Source organism: Chiroxiphia lanceolata, chromosome 8, assembly GCF_009829145.1.
Source record: "Chiroxiphia lanceolata isolate bChiLan1 chromosome 8, bChiLan1.pri, whole genome shotgun sequence".
Lineage (NCBI taxonomy): Eukaryota > Metazoa > Chordata > Aves > Passeriformes > Pipridae > Chiroxiphia > Chiroxiphia lanceolata.
Genome location: NC_045644.1, coordinates 30004745 through 30015226, shown reverse-complemented (window position 1 = coordinate 30015226; position 10482 = coordinate 30004745).

Sequence of the window (10482 nt, the reverse complement as noted above, 5' to 3'; positions counted from 1 at the left end):
GTACTAAAATGGGCCAAGTGTGTCTTATCTGACTCTGTTGGGATATTTGAGAGAGACAAATCTTTTGATATGTAGTACAAAACCACTGGCTGAGACCATCGAACTAAATCAATCTAGAGAGGTACAGCAGTGATTTCAACTAACAAGAGCAGTGCCCTTGTACAAAATCATCATGTCTGAGAAGAACCTGGAGTTAAGGAAGAGCATTTTGATTTTGGAGAGTGATGTAAGAGAGCAGGGAGATGAAGGCTTTCATTTATGACATGTAATATTGCAGTCCAAGGGCTTCTGTAGGGAAGCTGTGTACTAAATGAAGCTCACCTAACTAATCTGTACCTGAGCCCATTTTGTGTTACAGACTGAACAGTGCTGGAGTGGTAAAGGACATACAGGGCTTGGGGTGAGAGAAGATGAAAGGTGGATGATCATTATATATGGAAACGATCATTATACACAGAAACAGTCCAGAAATACAGCACAACAGACAATCCACCAGTGAATGTACAGTTACTGCAGTGATGCTGAACATTGATGTAGAGGAACAGACTTCCTGAATTCCCTTTGAGAGTGTAGCAATCAGGAGACACCTGCAATAGCCTCCAGGAGGGGAGGATGAGCAGGATTCAGATCCCTGGGATAGGTACCCCATGGCACCACAGTATCAATGTTTAGCTAATACCACAAAAAATTGGCACAACTATGCTGCAACAGCTCAAGCTGACTGATTGCACACACATTTCTTGATATTAAGATAGCTAGATGATTCTAGGCAGTATATGAAATTATATAGAAAGGCCATCATTCACTGTGGTGCTTAAGCCTGGCTTCGTGTGTACAAATAGCCTCACCAAAATCAATAGGCTTAATTATGTGATTGAATTCATGTGTCTACTAAAATGCTGCTGGAAGGGAGTCACATACTTCAAACTGAGGCATGTAAAACAATGCACTTCGGGGAGAAATCTTCAAAAGTAACATGAAAAGGAGGAGATAGAAATTTGTAGTTGACTGCTGTTATGTGCAGGCCTGAGAGAGCCCAAGTTTGACAAGGGGAACCTAATGTGCAGCGGGGACTAGTGTTTTGGCAGGTGGATTGTTGCTGACTTAGAAGTGGGTGTTTTGATTTGTGGCACAGACTTTTGAATGCTTTTTCCACATTTTAGTAGGAAAAAAGTGTATAAGGATACTTAGGAAAACATATTCACTACTAATATTTATTCTGGTGGTGAGGAAGCATTGCCACTTAGATATCATTAACATTCTGGTGAAAATTCATCCTTTTCTGTCATGGAGCTGATAAAACAATAGCTAATCATTGAAAACCTCCATGTGCTCAGACCAGGTTATGTTTCACAAGCAACATTCCTGTGTTTTAGAAATGAGCTGCCATGGCACTGTGATTCCTGAGCTATGAGAAAATGTTTTCTTTGGTTTACAGGTGGGTTAATATTGGAAATGCCTATGAACAGTGCCAGGTATTATTTGCTCTGATAAGGAACAACAGTTTAGTTTTAATCTTGTGTTTGGGAGAAATACATCAGTCATCTACACTCGGAATGCATGGAGATAGCAAATTTCAGAGTAACTTCAAGGTTTTTTGAATCTTCCTACTGTAGTTAAAGAAATTTAGGCAGGTACAAAATGTCATTTTTCACCTCTTGTTTTCTCTCATGATGCATTAATTAGATCAGGTGTTTAGCTAAAAAAGCCCTGGCTCCTTTTTACACTAGTATCCCAAGTACTGCTGCTTTGCAGGGCTTTTTGCTCTCCCTTCACCAGTGGCATGATTTCTTTTGGGCTTTTTCCTCAGCAAGTGGCCTGTCAGGGATATTCCAGTAGGCTTTAGTCAGGCATTACTCTCACCAGAGCAAGCAAGAGGTCTGTCCTGTAGTAAGAGAAATCTACTCTGATGGGGGATTGAGCAACGTGACCCAAGAGAACCTGGGTCTGAGAAGTGCCTGTGGGGCTGTGGCTGACCAAAAGGCAAACATCTCAGTCACTGGCTTGCCTATGGATAATTGTCTTTTAGTGTGTTTTAGTACCACCCACGACTTAAACCTTGAGCAGACACAGTTGTTGGAAGCTAAATATGAAGGACCAAAGCAGTGACTTTCAACATGCTGAATTCAAACATAAATGCAGCATGAAGTGACCTGTGGACCTTTATCTTCCTTGCGAGCTGTGTGATTAAAACAAAAATTAACTCAGAAAAATACTTAGTGAAGAATTTGCTGTCATTGACCTGGGTTGACACACTGACCTCGTACAGTGGGAGTAATCTTTGACAGTTTATGTAGCCCTCAAGGTGATGTAATAAATTTTGCAGTATGAATATGAAATATTTTTTTAGCGTACGAATGCATTCCTCATGGTTTGTCCTTAGAGGTTTTATGAGTTCTGGTTCATTGTTGTGAATATATTTTTCCATTGCACTGTCAAGGAGAATGGCTGGAGACACCTTGGTGAAGGCACAGTATGAAAACCCATTGTGTCCACAGGGTCTGGGGCTAAGCACTGCCGTGAGTAAGAACCTGGGACCAGACTCAGCTGCTTAGTCAGATGTGTCAGTAATGTGCATGATGTATCAGTGTCCTGACTGTTAATTGTAGCCTCATGTTTGCCCAGCATGACAAAGATGTTGCCTTAAAAAGCAATCTGCAATTAATAATTTAAAAAAAAGCAAAAATTATTTGGTTCATTTTTCTTATGTAGGACACATGTATTTATTTTCCCCTCTGACAAATGAAAGAAGCTGTTGCAGGAGTTTTCTGTATTGCTGGAAAGTAAATGTACCTCTAATAGTTTATGGTGGCTTGAAATCAGGGCTGGTAGAATGCCTAAGAATTCCTGCTTCCTGTTGAAAGTACATTCGGCACACTGGGACACATTTGTCTGGATGTGATCTGTAGGCCTACTTTTTTTATTTACACTACATTTGCAGTGATTCCTGTTATTTCAAACCACATACACCCACACAGCTATGGTTACTTGGAATCTGTCTTGACTGGAATATATCAGGAGTAATTGGGTTGGTATGCCATCTTTTGTTGATAATTGGAAACTCTTGGATCTGACACAAGAAGTTAACAAATTCCCTGTACTTAGCCATATGCTTTAGAAGTTCTTGCAACAGCAATTTTCAAGTCATTTGTCTGGCTGGAATTTGAGAAGAAACATATGGCTACTGCTTATGTCCTGCCTTATTATTCTTAAGAGTATTATTTCATAAACAGAAAAGAGCTCATTAGCTGGTAAATTATTCATAGACCTAGCTGGATTTGTACCAGATATGCACAAGAACTCTTGAAAGGGTTCTTTTTAACAGCCCACATTTGGAATTGTCTGGACAGAGATATATTTTTCTTTTCAGCAAGACAAATAAAACACTACAAAGCCATTCATCTCAGTTAAACCAAACTGTATCTCAATTTCACATTAAATACTTACATGTGATTAAGAATAAAAAACACTTGCTAATTAAGAAATCATGAATTTAGTTGTAACTTGCCTTCTGATGAGCTGTGTATCACTTGTTGTCAAGTAATTAAAGAGCTCATATGCAGAGTGAAGATGACTATTTTTTAATTTGGTGCTTGCATCTGCTTTAAGACTATCCCAGATCGCAGAGGTCCTTCCTGTTAATGTTCAAATATTCTCTGGTGCCACCTAATGGTAAAAATTCTTCAGTTACTTTAAGGTGGGAATAAAGAATGGGCGTCCAGAACATTTATTACTGCACTTAAGCCCATCAGGATCAGTCCTGTGGCCTGAATATGCATACAATAAAAAAAAGATTCCTGACCTAAATTGCTTCCAGTCAAAACATTTCACTGTTAAAGGAAAAAGTGCAGTAAACCCTATACTACTTCCTTTAAGTGTTCTAACTGAACTGTTTTTTAGAAGGTTTGGACACAAGCCTGAACCAAACCAACTAGAACTTAAATCAAAGCTGTGTTCTGAAAGTAACCCATAATTTCCCCAAAGGTTAAATGCTGTTCACCCTTACTCTGCTGGGAATACAAAATTCAGATAGGGATCCTAGCTTTGTGTTTTGTTTTTGTTTTTTGTTTTTTTTTTTTTTCCCCTTGTGTTCTTGCCACAGTGTTGCAGTCTGCTGGTCCTGCCTGACTTCCAGGAAACGGAGAGATGCCTCTCTGAATGTGGGAAATGCAGTATGGATAGGTGGCAGTAATGGCCCTCATTTTGCATCCTTTTCAGAGCCTCTGAGTGTGCACAGCTGGTGACACTACAGTGAATCCACCCCACAGGGCAGATGGTGCATTGGGGGATGTGTGAAGGAACCCCCCTGCACCAGCTGAGGGTTTGGTGCAAGGGGAAAGAGTCTGCCACCCCAAACAGAGCCAGAAACCCTACAGAGTCAGGAGAGGTCCTCAGGAGGTTACTGCAAGCCAGTCTCTTTACCTGCCCAAGTAACCCTTAAACACAGGGATCTGGGTCCTTCCTGTCTGAAGGCTATAATTAATTCTTTCTAGTTTCCTTCTTAAGATTTGGTCTTTAGACTATTTTTATAATTCCATTTACTTACCTTTAAATTTCCCTTAGCAGTGGGACATGAGCATGCTTACAGTTTTACTATGGGATGTCACTGGGCCTTGCTATGACAATTTACATACTTTCCTTGGAGAGTGGGTAGGGAACTGTTCTGTTGTGTGTGGGAGGGAAAGGTATCTTCCTGCTTTAAATGAAGTAAAAGTGTTTGTGAATATTTTGCTCAAGTCTGTAGAGAAAGAAGCTGTAGTGGGACAGTACAGCTGTGATTCCATGGTTCTTATAAGAAGCTGGTGGGAGGGGCAGTGTGGCCAAAGGGATGTTGCAAAAGAACTACTTAAATGAACTATTTTGCAATCCTCTGGAAAAGAATGTTTGGTATGCTTTGACTGATCAATTCTGCTATCACACATTTCCTGAATACCTGTTAAGAAGGAATTACTAGGGTTGAGGCAAATAAACAGCAATACCCTAGAGACAAGGAAGAGTTTTATCCAAATAGCTGAAATATTAGGTTTGCTGCCAATTTCTGAGGCTCAAAAGGCTATTGAATAATGTAATTGTCAGTTATTCTAGTGAGAACTGACTGGGCCCAACACGAAGTGAACTGAAAATTTCCACTCTAATGTCCTGTTTAGAACTAGACTTAGTTTTTTCATGTCTGAGTCACCTTTAAATTCCATTGTTGAGTCCTTTCATCAAGAATAACTACCCTTGCAAACAAAAGCCATTTGCATGAGTAGGAGTTGTGATATCACTTACAGAGAAATTTTATTTCAAAGTGCATTATTTCCTCTTTAGTTATAGAATAGTTCTATTTTGGAGTTAGAGTTGACTACTTCTTTGTAGGTGAAGTAATTATATTCTATTTCTGGAGGGGAAAAAAAAACCCCAAATGAAACACCTTGCTGCCTTCTCCCAGGTGTTCTAGAAAAGCTGAGCATCAGTACATGTGAATGACAAGGGTAATGTAGTCACTGTAAAAGTAACACTTTTTTCCTTTGCATAAATACAACTAGGGAAGAAAATATTATGGCCCAAATTGTTTGCAGATGTAACTGTTGTGGTTTCACTGAGTTATGGACAGATTTGGAAGGATTTTGTTCCAATAGGAGATAATATATGCAAAGCACTGCTGATGGTCTGGCCAATTTGTGGGTTCTCAGTCTGAGCTGAGAAACTGCACTACATGCTTTTGAAAATCTGGCTTTGAGGACTGTACCACATAATAAAGCCAGAGGTTTTGGCCCACTTATGAAACTAACTGCTTGAATAGAAATATTTTAACTTTTTTTTTAGGTCAGCCCAGTGTGTCCTTCTTTGAGTTGTAGATAGAGAAAAGAATCCTTCTCTGTGGGTGGATGTCTGTCCTCAAAGGAACTAATCACCAACTGTAGTGCTTAATATTGGTTCCCTCTTGGGTTGGGATTCTTCTATATGAAAAAAGCCAAAGAATCCTCCAAGCTAAAACTTTCCACCATGTCCAGTAAGCGTCTTGATGCCTCCTCATTTTCACTGTAAGCAAACTTCTTTCTTTCGTGGTCCCTCATGATCTGCAGCTGACAAACCACAGTCACGAGTACTGTCAACTCCAAATGCTTAAAAATCATGAAACTGGCCCCAAGTCATAACATTAAGATACTGTTAAGTCAAGTAGCTCATGCTTGTGACTGCTTTCTATGTATCAAGAGTGGAAAAGGGAAAGAGGGAATTCGCTCCCTAATTGCAGGGGTTCGGTGTGTGAAGCATTAGGAGATGAACCCTTGTCACCAGTGCAGTGAATAGTAATAGTTCTGCTTGTCCTACTCAACTAACCTTATCACAGTGCTGCAAATGTTCTGGAAACACAGTGAGAATCAACAATGCTGGGCATGTTGTAACTCCTGAAATTGTGGGAAACACAGCTCTGACCCATCCACTCTTTTCAGTCTCTGTGATTGTTTTATTTCTGAAATGTATCAATGTTTATGTTTTATGGTAAATTTATCCAGTCCCTGCTCATGGTAAACTTCTTCCAAGAAAAGTTCAGTTTGAAAGCACAGATTTGTTAAGGAGTCTTGTGTGTGTGTGTGTCTGGATGAGTATGTGGAGAGAGCTTTAGCTCCCTTCCCTAGTAGTGCCCAGAGCACCACTAACACATTGTTCAGGGATAACTTGATATCTGTAGATACCACTGTGCAACATATATTAAGTTGTTTGGAGCACATCTATGAAAATGAAGATGGTTTCAAACAGAGGCCTTATAGATTCCCACTTATACATCTTATAGATTTACTTAGGGTGATACAATGTTATCAGTTATTTGCAAGCAGAAGTGTTGAATTCAAAAACTTTTCCAACCAGACAGCATATTTTGAACAGTTCATTTCTTGAATCTATCTTACCTCACTGGTGAGGCCCAGGAAACCAGACAAGTTGTGAGCTGTGCTCCTCAGCTGTTTGAGAGGTATATCTGTGAAACTCTCCATTGGGACACGTCTGTTTTTCTGCACTCCTGTACCTGAGAGAAGCTCAAATAGCCAACCTTAAGCTCTCTGGTGATGTCTGTGGCCTTAGGTGAGTCAGATAAGGTCACAGTAGAGATGCATCTTTAAAGCCATCTCCTGCCTTCACAGAAAGTGTGGGACCCCACACTGCTACTTTCTATCTTTAAACTCAGTGATTTTCCTCAAAAGTGGTACCACCTCAGCTGTGCTATGTAGAACCACTTTGAGTGTTGCTAGGCTGATTTTGAACTATGTTTTCCCGAGGAAAGTGAAAAGCAGGACAGCCAGACTTTGACTATTTGCCTTAAGCCCCTGCTTTGGTTTTGTGGTGTTTTTTATGTAGTGGATCTGTTATATGTGAGATCCAGCTCTAACAGCACATTACCTTGACAGTGTGCTGTATGTGGTTATTTTCAAAGGCCTCTAAAGGAGACTCAGACTGAGTATTTCCTTAGGACCATAGGCTTGGGACAGACAACATGCTGAGCTCTCCTATTTGTGTGAGTCAAGCTACAGGAATACTGGGGACTTAGTGGGCTTATGTGCTGGCAGTGACTGTCAGACAAATTAATCAGCAGTGAAGCTCAGTCAAGAACAATCTTCTTGCTGCTGGGAAGAGAATGAAAAAATTATTGGTATCAGTTACCACTGTGGTGCTGGTGCCTGGAAAATGCTGCAGGAAGGGCCAGGACTGATGTATCCCACTGGCAGCCCTTATCAGGGCTCCTGCAGAGCCCTTCTGAAAATGAGTGTCATTCTGGAGAAACGTCTGTCCAAGCAAAAAGGCTTCCTGAGTAGGTGACTTGCAAAAACGGGAGTTCGGTGCCAAATGTGGGCCCTTTCTTTCCTTGAAAGCTTCTAACAAACTCAAATTTTACCTCATTACCTTCTGATTCTTCATGGTTTTCTTCTGCTTTCACCCTGGCACCTGGTGGTCTTTCTTCCTACTGGGTTCTGCTTTCAGAGCAAATTACCATGGCAGTCTGAAAAAAACCATTTGAAACTGAGCTCCTGTGTCACCTTCACAAAGCCCTTCCTGTGTCACTGATATGTACCTGCTAAAATACCTGCTAAAAAACCCAGCAGCCTCTGGTGCTTACCCTCTTGGTCTCCTCTGCTCTCAGCCCTGGCAAGGCTGTCCTTGTTCAAATGCTTTTGTAAATCTGAGGTAGAGAAGCAGAATTTCAGAGAACCTTTCTCAGTGCAAAAGCAGAATAGGTCAGGGGATGCAGTTTCCTAGGGGTGGCTCTTAGTCCCTGTCTTCCTCTCTCATAGGGGCTACAAGGTCAGTGACCAAATTCCCCAAGGAACAAGTCCCTGTCAAACTCTGCTGTTTCCCATGCCCCATCTATATACATAGATGGGCCATCCAGCTGTGATGGGGGGTGAATCTCTAAATTGGTGAGACAGGGAAGTAATATTCCAGAGAATCTCCCTCAGGATAGGGAGAGGATAGGGGATTACAACTTGCTGGACAGTTTGTGCCTGAACTAACAGTCCCCACTTAAACCTCATGAACTCTGTAACTGTCCTCAGCACCACAGTATTTTTCTGTTTTATAGCTGCTTTAGTCCCATCAGTACTGGCAGTGTTGAACATCTCAGTGGGAGCACTGCTGTTTCAGTCCTTTCAGCAAGTGCCTACCTTTTATTGTGCCTCGGCTGTCACTTTTTCTGCATTTTAATTTTAAACAAAAACCCCTCAAACTTGGAAGATTCGAAAGGCTAAAAGGAAATAAAATGTAAGCTCCTTGGACTTTCCTTCCATCCATTCTGCCTCATAATATTATCAAAAAGATGCTCGACTTGTTAAATCTGTGGAAATATTTGCTCCTGATAAGCTTTATCAAGTCAGCTCTTCCCGCTTCTCATCCAGCCTGACAGTGCCCTCTCGTGCCCGCAGACCTGGCGGCAGCGCAGCATTCCATGTGCTGCCTGGGATGCTCGGCCAGTTCCCGGCAGCACCCCGGGGATACTGGAGCGATAGCGGCTCATGCCAGCGGTGATTGTTAGCCCAATGTCCTCCTTGAATTACATCGTGTTTCTGTGCGGATGAATGCAAGGCAGGATCAAGATGTACTTGTTGTTTGCCTCTTCTAGTAAATTTAGCTGCTCTTTACGATGCTGTTGTTTAATATTCCTTGACAGACTGGCCTAGAAAATACCTGTTGTTGTGCAAGAGAAGCACATTACCCTGTTTGTGCTTTGTTATGCTGTTGATTTCTCAATCCAGCGTGTGCAGGAGAGGTAACACTGATGAGCAGCTGTGCATCTTCTGTTCATCTGCATCCCTAAAGACACCACCTATTTTGTTTTGCCTGGGTGGTTTATTTCGCTGAGTGACTACTCAGCTGCCAAGTGATCCATTTTTTCTCTAAATGCCAGAGGGCTTCAGTAGCTCTAAGAGCACCTGAAAGCCTTTGACATTTTGGGGTCATTGGCTTGGACTTGCTATCAAGTGCTAATATTATTTGACTTTCAAAATCAGATTTTAAGCCTTGTGCAAAGCCACATGTGTCCAAGATGTTTAACTGCAGTGTCCGTGGTTCCTAAATTCTACCCACAAAACCCAACAGCTAATAATAATAGAGCCCAGACTGGGGGTGATGTGTATACATGTAAACCAACATCAGCTCTGTGTATGAAAGCAAATCATGAGCAGGATTTCCCTCCAGCACCTGGGGCCAAAATAGCAGAACTATCTTAACATGTTCCTTAAGCTAGAAGGAAGTCTTCCAAGTGGGAAAGCATTAGACAGAAAAAAACATGCAAAGATACAAAGATGAAACTGGGGGACAAAATTTCCTTAAAGCTGTGAATGCATCCCTCAATGTGGGCAGATGGGGAACAATTTCTTAAAAAACTTCCAGATTCACTTTGAAGGGTATTTACATTTGTTTGGAAACTCAAAGTAATAGGGAATGAATGAAGAAATGGGCTGTTAGATACAGGAGAAAAAAGGAATGACAAAACAGATTATTCTTGTTGTTAGTTAAATATTAACTCATAAATGTCATCAGTCCTTGAACCCAGTGTCAGAAACCTCTACACTGGTTTCAGGTAGCAGTATCTTTCAAAGTGTATAAATTAAAAAAGCAATTATTACAGTGTTATGTTATATTTCAAAGTTTGTATTAGTAGCAGTTGTGTGAAACCCTGGAAGGGGATGCTGAAGAGCCTCTGCCTGTACTGGTGTGTGGCCAAGAGCCATTGACAATGGCAGACTTTAACCTGTGCTCTATTATTTCACTGCTTCAGACACCAGCACCTCACTTCACCAGTGCCAGTTTGGATTTGTGAGGCTGAACCCACAGGGGAAGTGGATGTGTAATGAAACCTGTTTTCTCTTATCTGCTCTGCTTTTGGTACCCTGATCCCCACTTCCCATGTGGAGACAGTGGTAGAAACTGTAAAAATTGGGAAGAGGTGCATGGCCTTCAGTCTTGGCTGTGACAGGATGAGATACATTAGCTGGAAGCACACAAAAA